Source organism: Uloborus diversus, chromosome 3, assembly GCF_026930045.1.
Source record: "Uloborus diversus isolate 005 chromosome 3, Udiv.v.3.1, whole genome shotgun sequence".
Classification (NCBI taxonomy): domain Eukaryota; kingdom Metazoa; phylum Arthropoda; class Arachnida; order Araneae; family Uloboridae; genus Uloborus; species Uloborus diversus.
The window spans coordinates 102,207,835-102,232,793 of record NC_072733.1 but is presented as its reverse complement, the minus strand read 5'-3'; positions in this window follow the sequence as shown (position 1 = coordinate 102,232,793).

Below are 24,959 nucleotides of genomic sequence, written 5' to 3'. Positions count from 1 at the left end.
CCTCTGAAAAAATTCTTACTAGGCAAATTTCGACTAACGATTTGAAAAGTTTGGAAACAAAATATCAACACATTATCCTTTAATGTATTTTCTTCTTCGATGCAGATATGTATGCATGAATGTCCTTTTTTATCATTCGAAAAAGTCCAGGGTTTCAATCATGCTAAAAATGTCAAGCGCAAAAAAAAAAAAAAAAAGTCTGACACTGCGAAAACGCTCAAGTTTCAAGCTATTAAGTGCGATAAGTTGAAAATGAGAAATATAACCCGGCGCCGGCGACCATTTTGTGTAAACATGTTTTCTGTTTAGTGGAGATTCAAAAGAAAATATTTTTCAAAAGAATAAATAGGTGGCTTTTTGAGACATCGGCGCTCCGGGAATTTTCCCGATATTCCGGCGACCCAGTACGCCACTGATTGAAGCATCTTTAAGCTTATTTCTTGCGCCTTCTCCTAGCATACTTTTCAAAATAAAGAACAATTCTTCCAAATATCTAATTATTCGATTTCAAAAGCCGAGTAGATTTTGAAACACTGTTACTAGTATTTTCGTTTGTCTAAAACAACAATGCGTTGAGTAAAACGATCCAAAGCTATTCGAGAAAATTCAGGAAAATCGTGTTTCGGCCACACACACAGGGTCGGACTGACTATGCAGGCATTTGGGCAAAGTCCGGCCCGGTGCGCCGCTCCAAAAGCGTCGGTCTACCGTCGTTAGCAGATTATTTAAATCAATATTTGATTATTTATTTTTAATAATTAATTGATTAGTAATTCTAGATTAGGGTAAATTATATTTTTTATAATTTATGTTTCTGAATATTAATTAAATATTTGATTAAGAATGTGAAGGTTTTAAAAATTTAATTGGAGAGGGCGCCGCGCCGGTCTTCTCTGGATTTCCGAGCCGAATTTTACTCCCAGTCCGACCCTGCACACACACAACAGATCTTCATTTCCTCTCCACTAGCGTTCCGGGCTTCAATCCACTTAGTTTAGTCTGTCTGCTATGGTAATCCACTCCACAATAAATTACCATTCGGTCGTAGAAAGGACCCTTAGTAAACACAGAAAGGCGCTTTTAATTTTCCATTTAAACTGTACTGATTTCAGGAATTTAATAAAAGCTATTGTTGCTCTATGAAAACGGTTTGAATGATTTTGAACCGATTTGATTCATCTGGAAGACGCGTATTCATTTCAAGAAACGTTCTTAAAATGAGGTAAATGTTAGGTAAATTTTCAATTTTTATATACTAATCGAAACCATTGGAAAACCCTAGAACTATCTGAATTATATCTTACTTGGAGTATCAAGCGAATTTGTTTTTAGTTTCAAAGTTATAACGTTCATATTCATTTACATCTTGTGTTTTTTTTTTTTTTTTTTTTTTTGCAGTTTAAGAGAAAGTTGGGTAATGAGACGCTCAGCGTGTGATTCCGCTCACCCAAATATTCTTAAGTAGATTGGAATCAAAAAGTGGTGAATTGTACTGCTACATAGGTATATAGTACATCATCGTAAATCTACCCAGCCAAAAATCGACTGCAGTTAAACTGCAAAAAAACTGGTGGTATTTGGAACCGAGCAACTGCAGTTCAACAAAGCATTAATCTACAGTTCAACTGCACTACGGAGGTTCAAAAAGACTGAACTTTTTGAACTGCAGTTTTTCGGTTCCAAATACCACCAGAATTTTAAAATAAAAAAACAGCAGTATTTTTGCAGTCAAACTGAAATTTTCTGAACTGCAGTTTTTCAGTTCCAAATAACACCAGAATTTAAAAATATATATCTGCAGATTAACTGCAGTTCAATTGCATTTCATTTTCTGCTGTTCTCTGGTTCCAAATACCACCAGAATTTCATAAAATGAAAACTGCAGTTTTTCTTGAGTTTTAAAAAAAGACTGAAAAAAACGTTACCCACCAAATTAAAAATATTAGTGAACAATTAATAACAAATAGGATTAATGCGATAGAAATCCCAAACCACTTCAAAATTAAAGCTTAGACAATTCTTTAATAGAAATGCCTAAATTGACTACAGATAGATGTGCCTAGTGCGTTTTATAAAACATCTAATTAAAACTTGAACTCTTCCTCCGAAATACAAATTAAGATTTTATTAATTTGGAGGATATTAAAATTGAAATTTTCCAGCCTAATTTTGCACGAAAATACATTGCTATGATTATGAAAGTAGTACAAAAACTTTCGAGACACAATAACAAATAGAACTGTTTGTAAGAATAAAAAAATCATGAAATTTGTCGAAATCGACCACGTGGTGCGAAGTAATTAAGTTAATTAGACTGGTTAATATTGAGATATCATAACACAATTTTTTTCATGGCTAGATATTGATAACATGAATATTCGCTCAAAGTTTTAAGTCAATCGGTGAAAAAATAAAAATTACAAAAATTAAAAACTTCCAATAAGGTATTAAATTTTCAAGCTAACCCTAATCTGTTATGCACTAATTAAATAAAAGTTAATTACACAAATAATAACAGGTGAATTTTCAAGTGTCTTACCTTTTTGTAAACCGGAGTCATATTTCAGTCCTTTCGCATGGGATTTTGAATGATGAAACTTAAAATTGCACAAATAAATTGATTTCGAAGCGGAGCAAAAAACAGCGCGCTTTCAGGGCTAAAGTGGTTACCTTCCTTCGTAGTTCTTTGCTGGGGAACAACGCGGCGCGGCTACTAGTTCGGCCCCTACCGCGGTGTTCCGGTGCGTTTGTACTTAGGTTCCGGGACATTGTTTCAAGCGATATGTGTTCTTATTTAATTTTAAATTCCTTATTTTTTTTATAAGAGACTAATTTGACATTGTTTAAATCCGAATCCCTCTTGAAATTGGTATTTTTGAAAACCATATTTTCACCTACATTATTCAAAAGCTAATAAATATGGCATAACTTTACAAGTGTCAATGATAAAAGTAATATATTTATGTTTTGAGCCAGACATGCACATTTATTTTATCCTCAATAATTTAGCTTTAATGAATTTCATTAGGTGCGGCGTGTGATCAAGGAACATGAAAGAGATCAAATATCTCAAACGTCACAACAGTTCACATAAGGTCCACTCGTCATATAAAACAATCGACCGTGTGACTCGCTATCTATGAATCATCCCGTGCATAAAAAGAGCTAAGGTCACGCTACGGCAAAAATTAGTTTATAAGTGAAATCAATCATGATTTCTCAAAAATTTATAAATAAATAATAAGAATGTATAAATAAATAATAAGAATATATAAATAAATAAATAAATAATAAAAATATGTGACCAAATAAATACAATAGAAAATAGATAAAAAACAAAGATTAAAAGTTTCAATGTTATCATTCTTTTTTTTTTTTTTTGAATGAAATTTACTTAATAGTACTTTTTTAAGGAGTCATACAGTCAGACCTCGTTTTGCAACACCCGGATTTCCCGACATTCCAGATATCACGTTAATTATTTAAAATGACGAATACATAACATATCATTTCAATGCTAAGTCGAGCCGGATTAAACAGCAATATTTTATTATGAAACTCCAGCTAGCACGACACTTAGGGCTGCTTAGACAAGATCTAATTCAGTGGCGGATCACCGCATAGGCGCATGAGGCGATTGCTGGGGCCTCTAGCAAAGCAGGGGGCCTCGGAGCCGCCAAGTGTCACATCCTCAAAATTATGGTTTTCCATGATAAATCCTCAAAACTCATGGAAATTGATAGATAATCATGGATTTTAGGCGCGGGATAATTGCTCATTGCTCACAGTAGAGATAAGGCCCCCTGAGTCTTAAGGGGCCCCAGGCTTCAGGTGCCTTTGTTTAGATTTCCCCAGGAGTTTGGATTTTGCTCATTCTTCCCAGAATTTTAGTACAAATAGTATGTTTTTAAATACTCCACAAAACTATTTAGTACTTTCCGATAAAATGCAGTTAGTCTTGCTAGAATAATTTTTACCGTTCCAAGCAGTTTTTTGGCTGAGTACTCCGTACACTCAGTCACTTACTACTCGGCTGAATAAAGAATATTCATCTTGTTTAAAAAAAAAGAAGTATTGATCACGAAGATATTTGCTTTAATTTGAATAGCCAAGGACAGGCCCGGATCTGCCCCGCAGATCCCGCAGTGCGGGGGTGGGGGGGGGCACCTCCGTAAAGGGCCCAACGGCCCATGAAATTGAAGGAAAAATTAAAAAAAAAAAATAGCACTAAGGCTTATTAACATTACAAATATACACTGCTGACCTCTAGAGAAGGGCCCTACAGATTTTGATGCAGGGGGGGGGGGGCCCAAAATTTATGGATCAGGGTCTGGCCAAGGACGTGTCTAGAGGGGGTTAGACCCCCCCCCCAAACAAACGATAACCAGTCGTCATTTGTCGCAGCATTATATCAGTCCTCAAAATATCCCAGTCGTCATTTGTGAGATTATGCCCGAGTCGGTGTTTTTAAGGCAAGTAGGACTTTTACTAAATGGGATGTAACTCGACCTCTTCCAATGGTCACTTTTCTTGACGAACTTATATATTGCCCTTCCATATCTAGAAGGGAGCCTAAGGGAGCAGACAGATCTGTGGGGGGTCCAGATCGAAGCCATCGGCACAATGGCACAGCTGTGTTTTCTTTCTTTACTTTTTGCAAAGTTTCCCGCTTTCCCACCAGTAACCAACCCGTAACAAGATAGCTTTATGACGTATTTAGTTAAATAAGTAATTTGGAAACGGCGGGAATTTTTTCTTTTTCTTTTTTTGGAGGAAGAACGAAGAACGTTCGTCATTCGCTGTTTTGATTCACTCGTGGTCGTGAACGTGCTTTTGCTCTGTCTTCAATCAACGACAAGACCATTCTTTTTGAAATAAGTTCAATAATATGTTTTAACAACTTTAATTTTTAGAATTATGCTGCTATCATGATGTTAAATGATGATATGGTGTTTTGAATATAATAGGTTTAATGGTACAAAGGTATAGCTTTTGGGGAAAAAAATATACTGTTCATTCTTCTTTAAATTATATTTCCATTACAGAGAAAAGGAATATCTGTTAATTCATTGCAAAAACGCTTTATAAAATTACTATAAAAATTTTAAACGCCTCTGCTGCGAAAGTAGTTGATTTTGAGTGTTCTCCTTCTTTCACTGGTGCCATTTGTTTGTAATATATTTTACAATTTCTACTTCATAAAGATTGTTTTTTTCATTAAAGACAAAAGTTTTATATATAAAGTGTAGTTGGGGCAAACCTAGCCTGACAACGTCGTAATGCAATAATTAAGAATTAGACCTGCGTAACTTTCACAATGCTGCCAGGTTAGGTTTTCCCCAACTATAGAAGTGTTTCAGTTTTATTTTCAGGAGTGTACATATGCCATATCCTATGCAGGTAAAGAGCGTGTTTTAATGCTTCGAAAAAAAAATGATGGTAATGATTTTTAAAAAAATTTAAAAAAAAACATAGGCTTTAAGGTTTACTTGAAAACTTCTGCAGAATAAGGATTTTCGAATTTTGAATTTCAGAAGAAAATAAATAATTCCAAGAAAATCTTCTTCATCAGCACAACAGCCTGGTGCAGGCCAAGGCTTTCTCCGTCTGCTTCCTCCAGGCTCCAAAAATTGCCCGAAGGATCTTTCTTTCAAAAATGAGAAGTCTGTTTTCCTCTGTTTTATTAATTGCCCATGTCTCACTACCGTATAAAATGATCGGTCTTATGAGGGTTTTCTATAGGTTTATTTTTGTATTAATGGAAAGGAGCTTAGAATTTAATTGGCTCTTTAAGCCATAGTAGCATCTATTTGCCATCAAAATTCGATTTCCAATTTCAACTTTAAACTCATTATTACTGGTAATAAGCGTACCCAAGTATTTAAACTGGGTGACTCCTTCAAAAGTATAGTTTCCAATATTAAATTCCAGGAAAATACTGTCAAAAAATCTGGATACTCAGAAATTCTGATGTTTCTTTTATATTTTTTTCATTCTGTAAACGTAATACGAAAGAAATTCATCATCCAACTGAAGTCAAAAAAAGAAAAAAAATAAATAAATAAATAAAGGAACGAAAATAAAAGGGCTTCATTGATGACTTATTAAATGACCCTCGAAAAATTACTGGCCCTAATGTTACAAAATATGGACTTAAAAATCGCCTTTTTAAGACTTAAATTTCAGGAAACATTCGAACAAAGTTCCCCGAACTGCCTTCCTTTAATATTATAAGAAAATCAAGTTTTTTAAACTACACTGGCGCCATTTGTTTGTAATATATTTTACAATTTCTACTTCATAAAGATTGATTTACTCATTAAAGGCAAAAGTTTTATAAACTGTAGTTGGGGCAAACCTAGCCTGACAGCGTCGCAATGCTATAATTAAGAATTAGACCTGCGTAACTTTCACAATGCTGCCAGGTTAGGTTTTCCCCAACTATAGAAGTGTTTCAGTTTAATTTTCAGGAGTGTACATATGCTGGTGCAAAGAGCGTGTTTTAATGCTTCGAAAAAAAAATGATGGTAATGATTAAAAATTTTTCTTTAAAAACATAGGCTTTTAGATTTACTTGAAAACTTCTGAAGAATAAGGATTTTTGAATTTTGAATTTCAGAAGAAAATAAACAATTCCAGGAAAATACTGTTAAAAAATCTGGATACTCAGGAATTCTGATTTCTTCATTCTGTAAACGTACTACAAAAGAAATTCATCATCCAAATGAAGTCGAAAAATAAATAAATAAATAAAGGAACGAAAATAAAAGGGTTTCAGTGATGACTTATTAAATGACCCTCGAAAAATGTACTGATTACAAAATATGGTCTTAAGAATCGCCTTTTTAAGACTTAAAATTTCAGGAAATATTCGAGCAAGGGTCCCCGAACTGCCTTCCTTTAATATTATAAAAAAATCAAGTTTTTTAAACTACACTTAGAAAAAACTTAAGTGGAATAACCCCTGAGTAAAAGAGAAAAAAATTGCTGAAGCTTAGCACCATAATTTTTGAACAAATTTTCACGGAAGAGATTCGGCACCTATTTCTTGAAAAATTGTTTATCATGTAAAGTTTGTCTACAATTGCGTTTTTGAAATTTCAATTTCGAAAATTGGGAAGGGGGGGGGGGAGAGAGAAATTGATTTCGATGTATTTGTAAAAAAGATTGACCGGGGGCACTCCCTTAGCTCCATCCCTTACCCTAACTTTGATAAATATGGCCTATAATCGCGTTTGTAAGGCTTCAATTTCTACTACTTTCCGCTGAGACACCTGCACCGTTTTGTCCCCAAGCATCAGCAAAGAAGTCTAAAATTACGTTTTTAAAACTTCAAGTTTCAAAATTTTTCCGGGGGAGAACCCCCGGACTCCCCTTCACTTCTCAGATCACAGGTTTCCTCTTTTTTTTTTTGTTAAGTGCCCCGCCCTCCTAAGACTTTTTTCTGGTTGCGCCACTAAATTACACTTGCATTGAAAAACTGGGTAAAGCTGGGATTTTGCTAAATGCCAGAAATCGGGGTTCGGTGGAAATCTCCTCTTGCACTGACTAAGTTAGGAAAAAAATATAGTTTTTTTTTTTGTCAGAAATGTCGTTTTTTCCCTTTTAAAGAAGAATGTAACTGAGCCCCCACTTCTTCCAAAACTTGTTTTTTATCCAATATATATATATATATATATATATATATATATATATATATATATATATATATGTATATATATATATATATATATATATATATATATATATATATATGTATATATATATATATATATATATATATATATATATGATTTTTGCATTGTGAATATTGATAAACTATATCGTTTTTGTTGTGTCAATAGAGGGCCTCCGGATCAGGCTGCGCCTGGGGCCTCACAATCCCCAGATCCGCCACTGATCTAATTTTTCTTCACAATTGAAATCTTTTCAGTAAAACGATAAAAACATCTGGAAAAAGTTGATTGCAGGAATTTCTGAGAAGCAATAAGAGACCTGTGTTAGTATAGCCTATGCCTGTAGAATGGCGGGCGGGTACGTAAGTTCTGCACGTGACGGATTTTAACGTTTGACATGAGGGACAATAGATAGGAATACAAAGCACGTGAGTTTTAAAAAATGGATTAAGGAAGTAGTAATCATTGCAAGCTTCTCTCATGGGAAAAGGAGAACATTCTTGAGATCCATATTAGATTTACAAGAAATACACAAAACCTTTTAACTATAGCAAAAAAAAAAAAAAAAATTAAAAACGTTCTTCTAAGTTCGAAAGGTGGGGATTAGCTTTTAGAATATCTTCACTTAAAAATCAACTTTGTAAAAAGTACGATTGTTTGAATTGTTATTCAAAAAGTTAAAAAAAAAGTTTTACGGGGAAATAAAAATAAAATGGAGGTGTTTTTTTTTTTTTATTTTACAAATTTAAGCTTGTCCTTAAATAATTCAAAATTATGTTAGTTGCGAATTTGATCAATAATACCAAATTATTAATTAGTTTAATCAATATGTAAATTCATTAAAATATTGTTTAGGCGTCAGTATGCCTATCTGTCATAGTCTTGGTTGTTTGCTATAGTTTTGGTTGGGGCTGAAGTTCAGTATTCATGTAAATGGATAAATACAGTACTTGCATACATACAATTTTTGGAATTTCGAAAGGTGGTTGCTTTGTAACACGTAACTCAAAGGAATAAATAATTAAAATTACAACTTATTTTTTCAGTTAAAAAATGAAATAATGTTACAAAAAGGAAAAAATTAAAAACACCGAAGCAATATAGCATATAGTCGAGAAAAATATAACTTTTTTTTTTTACTTTCAAAAAAGAGTAGTTTTTATGAAGTTGCGTTTGAAACTTTAAAAAAGTCACCAAATAGTTGGTAAAGTTTGCTTCGATAGTAAAAATCTGCAAAATAACTGCAATTGCAAAAAAAGATAAAATAAAAGCATTTTGCATTCACCAAAACAACTGCAGTATTTTTCAAATATACGCGAAAATTTCTTTTCATCTGCTGTTTTTTTGAAGTCGTTTTTTAGCTGGGTATGGTAAAAAACGGATATAAAAACAACCTTTCGGGGAAGGGGGCAGAAATTCATTCAATTTCTGTGTGTTTTTTTTTGAAACTCCACACAAAATCTTGAAGGACGATGGGTATGGGCGGCTGAGAATTTTGATTGAATGAACATTCAAGAATTGCCCTGTTCCCACGAGATAACCACCTCATTTCTATATAAAGTAGAAAGGAATGATGAAGGCTTTCCATTTCGTCATATAGTAGGGGAGACCGGGGTTAGTTGTTACACGGGGTAAGTTGTTACATTCGAATTTAAAAATAACCGCCAGGAGAAACTGACTTTCCTTGCAGTAGATGATAGCACTCACCCATCTGTATTCCCTGAGAATCACTGGAGTGCTTGCAGTCAGTAGCATGGAGAGTGCTCAAGGAAAACGATTTTTTTGAGTCTGGAAGTAATTTTTCTTTCCGCTGTTATTTTTCTATTTGTGACGAAGCCGTTGCAGATAACGAATTTATTTCTATACCACGTGAAAGCTTACATTTTTAGGTAAGTGATAACATCTTTAAAACTTTTGTACAAATATATAACTCCAGTAATATGTGCCAAGAACTTAAGTGGTGTCGTATGGGGCAAGTTGTTACAATTTTGTTGGGGTTAGTTTTTACAAGTAACAACTTGCCCCATGCAAGTTTTAATTTAATATTATGTTTTCTTTTTAAATGTGATATGGCGGGAGACTATAAAAACAAGACGGGCAGGGGCAAAACAACTAAAGAAACATACCCGGATGTGGCTAAAGAAGTAATTGCAGGTAGTTCATTACGGAAGGCAACCGATGAATTTCATGACACTAGAGAGATTCTGCAGTAAGATGAAAAATGCTAGAAGTGGTAAGTAATATTTCTGATCTGTTTTATTGCATGATTTAATTCATATAAAGTACTGTAGTTGGATAACGATAGTAATAATAGTAATAATTCTGATCTCTTTCATTCCATGATTAATTTGTTGTTAACATGTATGATTGAATAAATAATAATAGTAATTACAACAATGATAATAATAATAAATAATGTATTATTCGAATGTAGGTCTTCCTCCAACGCTGCAGGAGTACAGAAGTGAAGACGGTTCGCAAACGGAAACCATAGGTCAGCGCCACTTTAATAAATACAACAGTAAAAAATATTTTGCAACCCGAAGCTGGGAAACAAAAATCTGTGAAAAGGAAATTGTGTCTGACAGAGAAGAAATCAACAGACACAAAGGCCAAAAAAAAACAAAAAAAAAAGGTGCGTCCAAACAGTGCGTCCTTCGGATGAAGATGATGAAGACTAGTTCTGCATAGAGTGTTCTAAACCGTACTCTGAATCCAAAAAAACCCACTAAACGGCTTCAATATCGTAATTGTGACAAAGGGGCACATGACCGATGTGCTAAGTTTGATAAATTATATGATTGTGAAAATTGTAATTCGGAATGATAATGATGATGATAGTTTATTAGAATAAGTCATTAATGAAGTAAATTTGTAAAGCCAAAAAGGTTTTTGATTTTTAACGTGGTTAAGAATTTTAAAAATTTAACAGAATAAAACAGAAAATGTGTAAAATTCATTTCATCACTAAAATATATCTCATGTAACAACTAACCCCATATCCTGTAACAACATGCCCCGTGTTGGGGTAAGTTGTTACAATCTACATCTATTTAAAAAACTTGAAATGTTTGGAGAAGTGGCTTCTAATCATTTAAAAAAAATATGTTATGAATGTTAAACAATCTAGATGCATTTTAAAGTTTCACGTGTGTAAATAATTGAAATAGTTTAGCGTAAAAAAATATTGAAAAAAATTGTAACAACTAACCCCGGTCTCCCCTATTGTGCATAACCTCGACTTCAACAGCCGAGCAGACTCCACAGTTCAGTCAATTATTCTTTTCATGCTGTCATAACAATTTTTTCCTTTCATATCAAATCTTATGAAATTTTCGAACCCAAGAATTAATTATTTTGTTTTTATGAACGATGTTCATAGAAATATTTCTGCGAGCATGACTTGTTTTGCTGATGATGTCAAAGTTATGGGGATTGTAGGAAATGAAGAGCAAGCAAATCAGCTGCAAGAGGATCTAGATCATATTACGGAGTGAGCTGATAAATGGGGTATGGCTGTAAATGTTGGGAAATGTCAAGTGCTACATTTAGAGCATGGAAATGTACAAGTTATTATTTGCAAGGTTCAGTCATTAGTCAGGCAGAAAAAGTTACTGATCTAGGCGTCTTCATAAGTCAGGATTTAAAGTTTAGTCAACAGTGCAGCAAATAGCATAGCTACACTGTAAAAAAATCCGGAAACGTTTCTGAGTATATCGTGCAGCTGCGGTTCATGAAATTTTCAAAAACGTTTCTGAGTATTTCGGAATTCTCTTTCTGTAATGTCCAGAAACGTGTCTGATTATTTCGGAATCCTCTTTCTGTAATTTTCAGAAATGTTTCTGAGTATTTCGGAATTCTCTTTCTGTAATTTTCAGAAACGTTTCTGAGTATTTCGGAATATTCTTTCCATAATTTAAGAAATCGTTTCTACGTATTCTGTGCAGCTGTGGTTCATGAAAGTTTCGAAAAAGTTTCCGATAGTAGAGGGGCTATGGTAGAAAAAATAGTCGGAAACTGCATTTTGTGATAAAATCATGAAACTTGGCATGCATGTAGACAATGTACTAACAAACATTTTTGGAAGGGGAGGCAATTCAAAATTCCCCCCAAAACTCCCCTGGCAGCCATTTTTGTCAAAAATCCAAAACTACTTTTCTTTTTTATTTTTTGAAAAATACCCACTGTATCTTCTTGTGGGAGTTCTATTATGCTTACTAAAGCGTAAAAAGTCATCAAAATGTCTCTAAACCTCCTAATTTTAAAGTAAATTTTAAAAATGTGTTTTTTTTGAACAAAACTTTAACTAATCAAAGTCTTTAACATTTCTTGAGGGATCGTTTGAGAAACGTCTTTTTATGCATTTTAAAGCACTGTGTTAAGGAAAATCAATTCATCTACAGTAGAACCCAATAATCCGAACCCTAGAAATCCGAAACATCAGAAAATCCGAATCTATGTTTTAAAGTTTACTATTAAAAATTGATTACAAAACTAAGAATAAAACTAGAAATTAAAAACTATAAAACTAAGCTAGTAATTTTTAAAAACTTGAAACAAGCATTTGAATTGTTGTTTAAGGATAAATACAGCACTTTGATTAGTTAAAAGGAAATCAATTTTCATTATCAGTGAAAATAAAAAAACCTTCAAACACTTGGAAAAGAAACATACGCAATTTTTTGGAAGTTTCACTCACATTCTGCAGTTTTATCAGTCATATCTGCACTTGAAATAAGGGGGAGGGGGAACGGACGTTGTTTTTACAGAACTCCAATCTTTATCATTATTAAACGCTTTAAAACAAGTTTCAATTTTTTTCTCATTAGACGATTTGAGGCGTTTGTTCTATGTTTTAAACGATGTAAGGGGAGGAAATATTTAATTACTACAATAAGAATTTTAGTGCTATGTTAATAAAGCTAGCAATATTTTTACTATTAATAAAATTGTTATTTCTTGAAATATAATTCACTGTTACAAAAACTGCAACTAAATTGCAGTACAAATCTGATTAAGTGATGCATACAACGATTATATAGAAGGCAATTTAAAACGTTTGAATTTACAAGTATTTTACACAGGTACATAACATTTTCTATTGCAGCATTTACACATAGATGTTTAGATAAGTCCATTTTTGAAGCACCCACAAGTTATTTGAGAGCAGTTTTTTTTTTACACTTGCATAACGTAAATTCGCTTTCAGCAAGAACTTGAAACTTCGGGCAAATTTAAACAAATAAGAACGTGCTTTTCATCAGTTACTGTAAAACCCGAAACATAAATTGAAGTTAAGGCTAAATTTTTAGACATACTGCCCCACAGATGTCCACCTTGATAAGCACTAAATAACTTGCCTTAGGGCTTCAGCTGTGGGTGATGGTAAGATATTAAGATATTCATTGATCATTGTTCGCTGGTGGAAAAACAGTTTCCAGCTTCATTTACGGACGGCAAGTTGCATGCAGATGAGTAGTAGCAAAGATTAAGGAATCGCTAAGATATTTGAAAATTTTAATTAGGTTTGCATTTTTTTTACGTTGGGATATATATATATATATATATATATATATATATATATATATATATATATATATATATATATATATATATATAATATACATGAAAACATGAGTATATATGAAAATACACCAATAACATCAGGATACACTGTTAAAAAAAACTGAAAATTCAGGTGGTTTTCTGACTGATTTTAACAGAATATTTCCGTAATGATTCAAAACGTATTTTTTCCTTACAATAACAGAAAACATCCCGAAAGGAAAGAACGAAAACAGAATTTTTTCATTTCTAGGGTTGCCTTTATGCTGTACTTTGCTCTGATTAGCCTTCAAGTCATGATAAACATCACTTTTGTTGATAGTGCTTATAATTCGCACTGTTACATTTTGCTAATTAAAAGCATATTTAGAATAACAACTCAATGCTGTAGACAAAATAGATAGCTTGCTATTTCATGTCTGGAGAGTAATAGTACTCGTATGTCGAAATTGTTTATACGTCTTTGAGCTTTGTAGGTTTGGGAAAATGTTAGCGCCATTTTTAGACTGGCAGATGTGTTTTGATCGCCCAGGTGATTTGATGTGGGTTTTACTGAGTTTAGAATATTCTTGTGGTTTTAATATTTTGCTCAATACTTCGAACAATTCTATTCGTTAGTCATATAGTGTGCTCTATCAGTGAGAATAGTTTTAGGATCTCGTGTTATCCATTTAAAATAAAGCCTATTGGATTAGTTGTACCCAGATGCAATGGAGATACATTCAGCACCGCTGGTCACATGTAAGTGTTGTTGAATATCTTTGTCCATGTTAATATACAAATGTATTTTCCTTATTAATATGCATTTGATAGAATTCCGATGTTAGTTTATTTAGAATTTATAGAACTATTATAAAGTTATTTTTTACTAGCCGCCTGCGGCGACCAGCTGGTTCGCCTTCTTACGCCATTCACCTTTCTGTGCAAGCAGCCACCTACGGCTCATTTACCTTGTCATTTGCCTTTTTAATTCAAGTTTGCCGCCTTCGGCGGCTGTTTAAATAAATTTTTCAGCGTTATTAATAAATCCATCTCAATCTTTTTTTTGTGCCATTTTTACGCCAAGATTGCCGCCTTCGGCGGCTATCTACCTTTACGATCCATCTCCAAATTTTCTTATCCATCTCTATTTATTTTAACATCCCCGCCTATTTCCTAATAAAAACAAAGATCACTCAAAAAACCGCTTTTTTATTTAAGTAGAGCAAAAAAAAAAAAAAAAAAAAAGAAAAGAAAAAGTTATCTTCAAAATTCCCCGTAGTGACGTTTGACAAAGAAAAAAAAATCTCGCTGCTTTTATTGAATTAAATGCGCACAACTATGAAATGTAACGTAATATAGATACAGCAAAACGTCCAGCTTGGGGGGGGGGATAGAAAAAGAAAAAAATGCAATCCCTAAATAAAACAAAAAAAGAAAAGAAAAAAAGTAAGCGCTGCCGGAAAAACACGTGGTCATCACGTCACAAAATGTAGAAGTAAGCTATATAGTAAAAAAAAAAAAAAAAAATTAACATTGTTTGCGATTAAGATTCTGTCGTAAATATCGAATCGAAATCCAAGTAGTGACGTCAGAGGCATAAAGGAATGAAGAACCTTTTTTCGACCGATGCGTGGAGAGACATGATGTGTTCAGCATTAAAAAAATTGTAAAAAAAAAAACTATTGCTCATTTTTAAGAACTTTTTTCTTCTGAAGAGGGCGAAATGTTTTTACTATTACCAACTTAAATTTTAGAAATGAGGCTTTGATACTTCTCGCAGGATGATATTAGAAAAAAATAAAACCCATGAAAAGCTGCAAATTAAAGGTTTTTCCAAAAATTCGTAAAAAATACAAAAAATGCTCTGTCTTCAAATTTTTTTCATTCATCATATTTAAAATTAAATTTCCTACACTACAGTACAAAAAATATTTGTGTGGTGCGATTGGTTCGGGGTCTGTGAGGTAAAAAGTACTAAAAAACGCATAAAAACGCATAAAACATTAAATAACTTTTTTCTAGTAAAAATATCAAAAATCGAAGTCCGAGGTGCACAACTTCAGCAAAAACTACACCTGTATACCAAATTTCATCTTTCTAGGCCTTACCGTTTTCCCGGGATGCGCGCCACACACACACACACAAACATCTTTCTATTCTATTCAGGAGTCACAACTGACTTCAACTGTATTTATGTCGAGGACTGCATACTATGTGCCTTGCCTCTTACAAACATCTTATTTTATTATATGTATAGATTGCTCTAACGCATTGCATTCTTGAAAGTCATTAATACGCTAAATGCCAACATTTCGTATCTACCGGAGAGGTGTGCGAGCAAGTTTACTTAGTTTTTTTTTTTGGGTTTTTTTTTTTTCGCTTCACAGTTTGGAATACTGAAAGTAACTATTTTAAATCTCTAAATAAAGGTGTATTAATGATCTTTGAAAATACAATGAAAGTTTTGGCAACAATAAGTACTTAATTTAATTTATTAGGATCTTATCCAACAACTTATTTGAGACTATTGGAAGTTTCTTGGAAAAACAGTTCGGGTAAAACGAACTGATTGATATTGATATGTTTAAGTATAATGATTATGTACTAAAAATCTATGTTGCGATTCCAATGAGTGAAAAATTTGGATATCATTGGAAAGGGGGTAGGGATGTAGCATCGGAACCAAAAATTTTTTACGTACATGTCAATGATTCTGTTTTTAAACACAACAGATATGCGGTACTCTCTATCAGGTATATTATTAAATGATAACGTCAACCTGTTTTTAATAGCATTTTATTTGACATATTCTGCAAATAAAAATATCATATTTTTCATGTTTGATTTTCCATGCTACCCTAGACAATGTACGACGAAGGGAATATTGAACAGTATCAGCAGGGATAATTGGTGTCCTATTCAAATCCATCAATTTTTCTGCTGGTACTATTTGATTAATTTGACTCATCTGAAGTTGATATAAAAAGTTTTGGTCAGTCATGGATGCTCGGAGTAGAGATGTATGTTAGGTAAGTTCTCTCTGCAGTTGTTAATTTAAAAAATCTTTGAGTAACAAATGCAAATAAAAAAAAGTAATAATTTTAGAATAGTTAACTATATCTGTATTATATATCATTTTAAAGAACTAAATTTTTAATTAAACGAAAAGTCAATACTTGACATAACTTTTTAGATATTTTTTGAAAATAAAATCTTTTTACTTTTAATATTTTAAATTCTTACACAGGGTTTTATTTTAAGTATAACGATTTGTGTGTGTATGAAATTTCCGCATTATTTTGTGAATAACCTAATGCTTAATTAATTCCATTTGTACCATTCACAGAAAATTGAATACTGGCAACGTCAAATAACAGAAAAATGATAAATGAAAGAGTTTGTCAATAGAAAAAAGAGAAATGCAGGGGAATTTTTTTTGTTATTTTGAGAAAATTGTTTTATAGTGTAGATAGAAAATCGAGATTGTAATTTCAGTTAAATACGGGAAAGTGAGAAATGGAAAAAATATCGCGATGAAAAAATACGGAACGTAAATTCTGTTAAAACACAGAAAGATCATAAATGAACGGAAAAATAAGAAATAGAATTTTCGTTCAGACACGGGAAATTTATTAACGGAAAACTACAACTACGGAGAAATAAGGAATGGAACTTCTGTTAAGTCACGGAAAGTCATTAAACGTAAACGTAATATTTACGGCAACTTTGCTGCCGGTACTTTTTCCGTTGTTTTTTAGGAAATTTTTTTAACAGTGTACAGAACAACTAATGTCAAGCATTTTTTTTATTGTTAACCACATTTAACAAAATGAATAAGCAGATGAATTAATTGCATAACTATGTTGCTTACTAATAGATAACTGGGTCATTTTCTAATGGTATAAATATTTTTAAATGAATGAACAAATTATAATAAAAAAAAGATAAATAATACTTGCACATTTTTTGTGAAGCATATTACAATACTAGAAAACATTTGCATTACCAAGTTTTTAATGAATTAAACAATTAATTATTTTTTTGAACCAATGTATGTATATTCAATCCATTTTCGAGTATTTCGGAAAAACTTTTCTGTGATTGCGTTTCAAATATAAATCTTTTGCGTAATGAATCAGTTTCAGTTGGTTACAACAAATAGTACACTGCGCACATAGGTATGTAGGATAACTTTAAATTAATTCGATAAATCCAAAAACAGTTACAATTGGAGTCTCATCAAATGCAAATCAACAAAAATATAAATGTATATAACAACATGTTTTAAAATATTCGTCAATACTTACAAGTGAACATCAGCGGAATAAAATCTAAGTACCTCTATTACAACTGGATAAGTAATCCAAAGGGTTTCGTTTCATAAAGTATAAACACGGGTGTAGAAACTATTTACGCTTGAAGACACAATATATGTCTAATCATGGTCACACTGGAAATTGTAAAGAAGCAAATCGTTATTAACTAACTTAATAGCTGCATACATCGTCTAAAAAATCAAGGGCAGTCCAAAATGCAAAGGTGTAAAATTAGTTTCGACACATTTTACTACTCTCTAGACATGAAATGACAAACAATCCAATGCTAAACAGTTGCTGACTGCAGCAACCATTGATAAAGGAAAAAATAAGTTCTGGTTATTTCCGACTCACTGGCGCCTGTGTTGGAAGGATAAAATACGTTTCCAAGCATTGCGTCAGCACTTCCGCTTCTAGATTTTTTGAAATGACAAAAAGCTTTCTGAATAGTGAGAAGTTCGCTATTGGATGAAGGATTTTTACTATTTCGGAAACGTTTCCGATATATTCAGAAACGTTTCCAAAATTCATTACAGTGTCGTAACAGAGCCAATAAAATGCTTGGGTTTATCAATAGATCTATTTCAAACAAATCTAAAAAAGTTCTGCCCTTATATAGAAGTTTGGTAAGACCTCATTTAGAGTATGCTGTTCAGTTTTGGTCTCCTTATCTTAAGAAAGATATTAATGTATTGGAAAGGGTTCAAAGGCAGGCTACAGGGCTAATAAATGGACTTTGTCATTTAGACTACGATTCCAGGCTTAGAATGCTAAAAATGTAGTCTTGAGCAAAGAAGAGACCGAGGGGACATGATTCAGTTGTTTAAATTTATTAAAATAAAAGATGTTACCGGCCTAAAGTTTAGCACTGAAAACAGGACAAGGGGTCATTGTTTTAAGCTATTTAAATCTCAGGCTAACATGGATATTAGAAAAAATTATTATTTTAGCAGGGTAGTGGAACCTTGGAACAGCTTACCGGAAGAGGTGGTAATGAGCAAGAGAGTAGATAGTTTTAAGAGGGCCATTGATCTTCACTGGGGATTGTAAATTGATTAAGACCAGCCTAGCTGGGCCCAGAGCCTGTTGCTGGTCGTCACTTTTGTACTTGTATTTGTATTTAACAGTTCCAACCGAGAATCTTTGTTTTCAAATTCAAAAGCATGTTTCAATATTTATCATTTTTACTTTATTTTATTTTGTTTATTATTATTATTATTATTTTCCATCTGAAGTTAGGGGTAGCTAAGTCTCATTTCAGGGCCCCAATCTTTTATTTTCAGTATATATTTTCTAAAAATTTTATGCACATTGAAACAAAACCCACTAATGCTATATGTATTATTTCCAAAAACGGCCAAGCAGACTTCCAAATAAAGTTTATTACCCCCCCCCCCAGACACATTGAACTTTTGTACACTACTTATTCTTGCTCCCATTCGCAGCAGATGAGTTGGTGTTTTAGATTTATCACTTCATAAAATTTATCAAGTGTCATAAAAATATATTGTAGCACTCTGGAGCAAATTCCACAGCTGAAAATAGCTTACTACCTCATTTTATGAACTGTGTCCTCACTTTTTGAAATTCTTCTAAAATCTTTATTTACGTGTTCCAAGGTTTGACTATATTAAAAAATACATTCAAAAGCAGAAACTGAAAAATTTAAGTCTTTTTTGGGCCCCCTGTTAATTCTGCTCTATCTTCCTGAGGATTTTAGGTAATCAGGCCCTGCCCTCTCCCCCTTCGAGCGAAGAAAGAAGGAATCCCAGGAACTGATTTCTGCATTGGCAAAAGAAAATTCTTTCATGGCTCCTGCTGTTTGGAGGCCCCCCTCCCCTGAATTCTGTTATGAAAATCAATATTTATGCAGTGCTTGTTTATTATTCTACAATTTGGTGTGAATTTATTTTCAAACACGGAGCATATCTGCCGTACTTCACACTCTTAGAGCAGGAATTAAAATGGAGAGAGCAAGTCCACTCATTGCCTTAGCAAAAACTCATCCAAAGACCCCAAGTAACGTGACTCAACAACGACGAATGGTTGGCATGTTTTGCATAAAACAAGCAAAAGAAACCTGATTTCTTCCACAATGCTTTGCTTTAAAATCTATCAAGTGAATTGGGGTCTTGGTTTCATGAATGAAAGTCTTCACTCCCTCCATTTTATCTCTTCTTAATGTTCACACTAATCCTCCTATATTCCATATTTCAGTGAATACATTTGTGTATTTTATGTCTCGCTTTATTTAACCTATCACAAAATATTAAGGTTTAAATCCAGCTCATACCCTACATTTTGACGTATAAAGCAGTTTTGTTTAAAACCGTCGAGTTTTAGGAGTATCGTGCAGGAATTATAGTTGAAATATATATAGGTGATTCTCGCGAAAAAAGTACAAATACTTTCCAAGACTTAGACATTTTTAAAAATCAATTTTAATAATCACCATTAGTTAATCATATTTCTTTTATTGAGCTATGTTTAAGTGTGTGTAATCAAGTGTCAATTGTTTGTGTATAAGTAATTTATAAAGGGTTCGAAAAGTTTTTTCTGTAGAATAAAGAAAAAACACATTGCCATCACAACTTTAAATCATAAGGAGTTAATATTTGATTTGGGGCTTCCGTGGCGCTGTGGTAGAAGCTTTGTCTTCTTCGCCGGTACCCTGTGTGTTATTTCCTTCTTTTGTGTTGTAAATCTTGTGTGTGTACGGAGGCAAGGCGCTTGGCACGCAGACCTCTATGTATGTGAAGCGGTTTACCTTCTAAATAAATAATTTAAAAAAAATGATTTAAGATTGCGCGGAAAGAAATCATAAAATTAAAGTTACAACACAACATTAGAGACAAGAAAAATCCTTAAATGTTATTTTTTTATTTAATTATGTCCCAACATTTTCTTTGTTTAGCACTGCTCACTCTGTTGGAACTTCGAATTAAAATAAACAATTACATTCATTGTATTATTTTTTAGAAGACTATAGTGCGGCTCTGGTTAGTTGAAGTATAATCGTGATAATGTTTACCTCTTTTGAAGGAGTTGAGTAAAAAAGGAACGCGTTATTTAGAGCGGATTTGAGTTGGAATACGTTAGCAAAATTACTACAAAAGTCATCCAACTCAACTCAACGTCAATTATCCTTCCATTTTACCCAAAAGTGAGGGTTTACCCATTGTCAAGGTCATAGCTCAACTAACCAGAGTCGTACTACAAGTGTTATGAAGCTCAGCATTGATGACATTCGGTGGAGGAGTAAAAACATTGAATTTATAGGAAACGGGGAGGGCACTAAACACGATAAGGAAGACATGACATCTACAATCTGAAACCTATCTGGGAGTTGGGCACCCGATGTTAATTTAAGTTAATTTCTTATTCTAAACAAACAAGAACGCTGCACGTGAAAAACTTGTTTCTCCAATGCTTGATCAAAGTTGACAATATGAGGCTCTCTGGTAGAAGCTTCGTCTTCTAGACCGGAGGTCGTGGGTTCGATTCCCGCCGGTGCCCCGGGTGTTATTTCCTTCTCTTGTGTCGCAAATCTTTCCTGTATGGGTGCATTCGGAAAAAAGGAATCGGTCGCCTCGGTGCTACCGCAAGCGTTCGGAAACGCTTGCGGTGGAACCGGTGACGTCACTTAACCGCGTTCGGAAACGCTGGGTCGTTTTCTGGCGGTCGATTTGGTAGCAACCTGTCGCACCGCTGTCTGGAAGCGGTTAGCGAGATCACAAACGTTACAAAGTCTGTGTTGGCTAATCAGGTCGTGTTTCATGTTTTGATCGTAACGCACGTGACTTTCCTATCACGAAAGTTAGATTTGATTGGAGTGTCGTTTGCTGCTGAGCTAGAACTACCGCGGTTTAACCACGAGCGTTCGGAAACACAGCTGTTCTACCGGAATTCCTGAGAAATTCCAAATACGTCATAACCACACCGGGCTAACCACGCGGTGTAACCGGTGGATCATTTCCGAACGCAGCCTATGTGTCCGGAAGACAAGGCGCTTGGCACGCAGTCCTCTATGTATGTGAAGCTGTTTAACCTCTAAATAAATAAATAAAAAAAGAAGCCAAAGTTTATCTTGTTTTCAATTGGTTTTGAGGTGGACTCGTCCAAGGCTACAGGCTATTTTGACCTGGACGGTAGTACAACCAAAGATAACGGTCTTTGGTATAACTTCCTTGCGTAGTTAGCAACTTTGAATTCTACTGTCAACAAACAAGGTGAGTCTATAATTTAATTATCTTTTTTCCATTAGTTGATTTTAAACTATTGAATTTATCTGATTTGTTCACTATGTTTCTCTTGCGAATGATTGAAAAAAAAGTTCATTTTTTCTTCAAATCTCAAACGGAATAAGTTTTAAAATCATTTATTTATTTTATGCTTGTTCTGTAATTGTACATTTTCTTTATGATTAGAACGATTATTAAAAGCTTATTTATCTACTCTGTTAAACGAAGAGATCAAAATATTTAAAAAGCTTTCATAAATTATTTATACTCCAATCATGATACTTATTTATGCAATAATGAATAGAGAACCATTAAAATAAATGATTAGTTAACAGAAATAATTTTAATTGATAAACAATAGTCAACTATTGGACATGATTTGTAATATTAACCGTATAAAATTAATTCCCGTGTAAAAAAGTGCATAGCACTGTTTAAATAAGTTTAAAAGGTTTAAATAAGTTTTAGGTCTACAAGTAAAATTAAAGACAATTCAATAATTAAAAAAAAAAAAAAAAAAAAAAAGCAATTGTTTTCCTGAGTAAGTTGAAATAAACATACCGTTGCAGTATGCTTAAAAAGTTTTTAAGTGTTAGTGATAAATCATTCGTAATTTCATCCCTATCATATAAATATTCTTTCATTTTTAACCGACTTCAAAAAAGGAGGCTATGATTTTGGCTTGCGGCTTTTTATGTGTGTTTTCGTATTACTTCAAGAATACTGGACCGATTTGAAAAATTCTTTTTTTGTTTGGAAGGGTATGCTTCTTAGATGGTCCCATGTTAATTTTGTCTGGATCTGTTGAGGGGTCTCGGAGAAATCTAAGAAACTTTAAATTTCACACGTTGTGGCTACGTAGATCAGCTTTCGTCACTGCGCGATACGTCACAGGAGGTCAAGTGGATTTGGTGTGAACGGTGCATTTTTTTCGACGGAGGTATCTTATTTTGAGCAATACGTATATAATTCTTTCGTATCGGGGTTTGATTTTCACGGCGCCGCCTGCTAATTTTAATTTTGTCTTACTAATGTATTTCTTACTCATGTAGCAAATCAGTAAATTAAATGCATTTTGCTACGAAAATAGTTGAATTAATTTATTATAATTTTTTTTTGCTAATAAATAACTTCATTTTGTTATCAAAGTTTTTTTTTTAATATTTCAGTTTTGAAATATATTTAGTGTTAAATTCAAGAGGAATTTAAGATAAAAATCCCCCCGCCGCTCCCTCCGAAGATTAAATTTATGTTCCTTAATAAATATATCGTAACTGGCGTCCCATTTCTGAAGTTTGACTAGTATTTTAGATTTAATATTTCATGACGCCGTCAGCTTAATTTACAGTTAATATTAATTTACAGACTTAGTTGGAATTTTTTTTATGTAAGATTAGGAAAATTCTTTTTCTGTTTGAAACGGTCGTCTAATGGTCCTCAAGTCCGGGTGTAAGGAATCCTGGAGAAATCGAGGGAGAGGATAGATTTTAAGATTAATTTCGCGTTTAGTTAAATTAGTGTTCAACTCAGGTGGGTTGTCAGTTACGTTATGTAGTAGTTTATAGGAAGCCCCGACTTCAAAAGGTTACAAAAAATTAAGAGATCGTATATAATTAGTTATGTATTAAAATAATTCATCGTATAGTAGTTAAAATCAGTGTTTATTTTATAACTAGGTGTTTAGTTTAGTTGATTTTTGTACTGGAATTATAAAATAAATTTCATACTCGCGCTTTGTTGTTTGTAAACTCATCGCGTCTATAACTATTTTTATGGTTTTTTTTTGTTTGTTTAATGCATAGAAGGGATCTAACCTCCTAACGTAACTGAGTAGGTTTAGATTTAAAGACTAATTTCGCGTGTAGTTAAATTAGTGTGCAACTCTAGTGGGTTGTCAGTTACGTTAGGTAGTAGTTTATAGGAGGCCCCAACTTCAAAAGGTTATTAAAAATTAAGAGATCGTATATAATTAGTTAGGTATTAAAATAATTCATCGTACGGTAATAAAAATCAGTGTTTAATTTATAAATGGGTGTTTAGTTTAGTTGATTTTTGTACAGGAATTGTAAAATAAATTTGATTTATACGTTTGGGTAAAAAATCGTATGTAAGTATGATCCATTATTTTTTACTTTTCAGTTCCTTTTTGTTTATTGAAGTCTGTTCTTTTTTCATTTGAAAATAATTTATCAGTATTTTATAGCCAATTTTGGTATTTATATTTACGTGATTAGCATTTATATTTTATTCATATTGCTTATATGCTTCATATTCTTAGTTGCGAAAACATGATATTCATTACAAAATAATGTTTTTCTAATTTTTTTTACCTTTCTTGTAGAGCTACAAGGAAAAAAAGTCTTAATTATTGCAGCACACAAAAGCTTAGTAGCGAAAACACTTTATGTTAAAAATAAACATACATACGATATGAACTGATAACCATCTCTTTTTTGAAGTCGGTTAAAAATATGAGTTTTTGATTTTTGTTTCGTGATGGTGACAGTTTTATTCACTTTTCTTTCACTTATCTGATTGCGTTAATCAGATAAGTGAAAGAAAAATCGTTTTCTTTCCTACTACCTACCATTTTCTTGGTTATCTTTTTTCCCTGTGCTGGTTAAGCGTTTTCATTATTCCTGTTTTTAATTCTATGTAGGCATTACAAATCTGAAACTCTGGATTTTATGCTTTGATTTTTTTTTTTAAAGATTTCTTTTGAGGCTTCCCGAAATTTACCAAGCGTAATTTCCAAAAATTGGACTGTTAAAAATTCTATTAAGTAAGGCAAACATCTTTTAGGAATAATCTAACATTATAACTATCAATTGCAATAATTTCAATCATTGTCACGCAGTTACAAATGAAGAGTGCACGAAAGAAAGACGATTTTTTTTGTCCGAATTAAGTTTAATACAGCAACAGTTTGTAGAAGTATATTTTTTTGCTCTATTCAGACAGACAAGAAAGAAGAAGGAAATCTAAAAAAATAAATTAGTTATAAATGTTGAGATCTTGAATTCTAATTATATTTTTTGCAATCACCAATTGAGATAGGACCTTACTCATTGGATTTCTTATTTCTATTATACTAATGGCTTTTATCGCAACCATAAATTGAATTCAAGACGTCAAAATTCAACTGCATGACAGGGGTTGGATTCTGGATGTTATGTTCT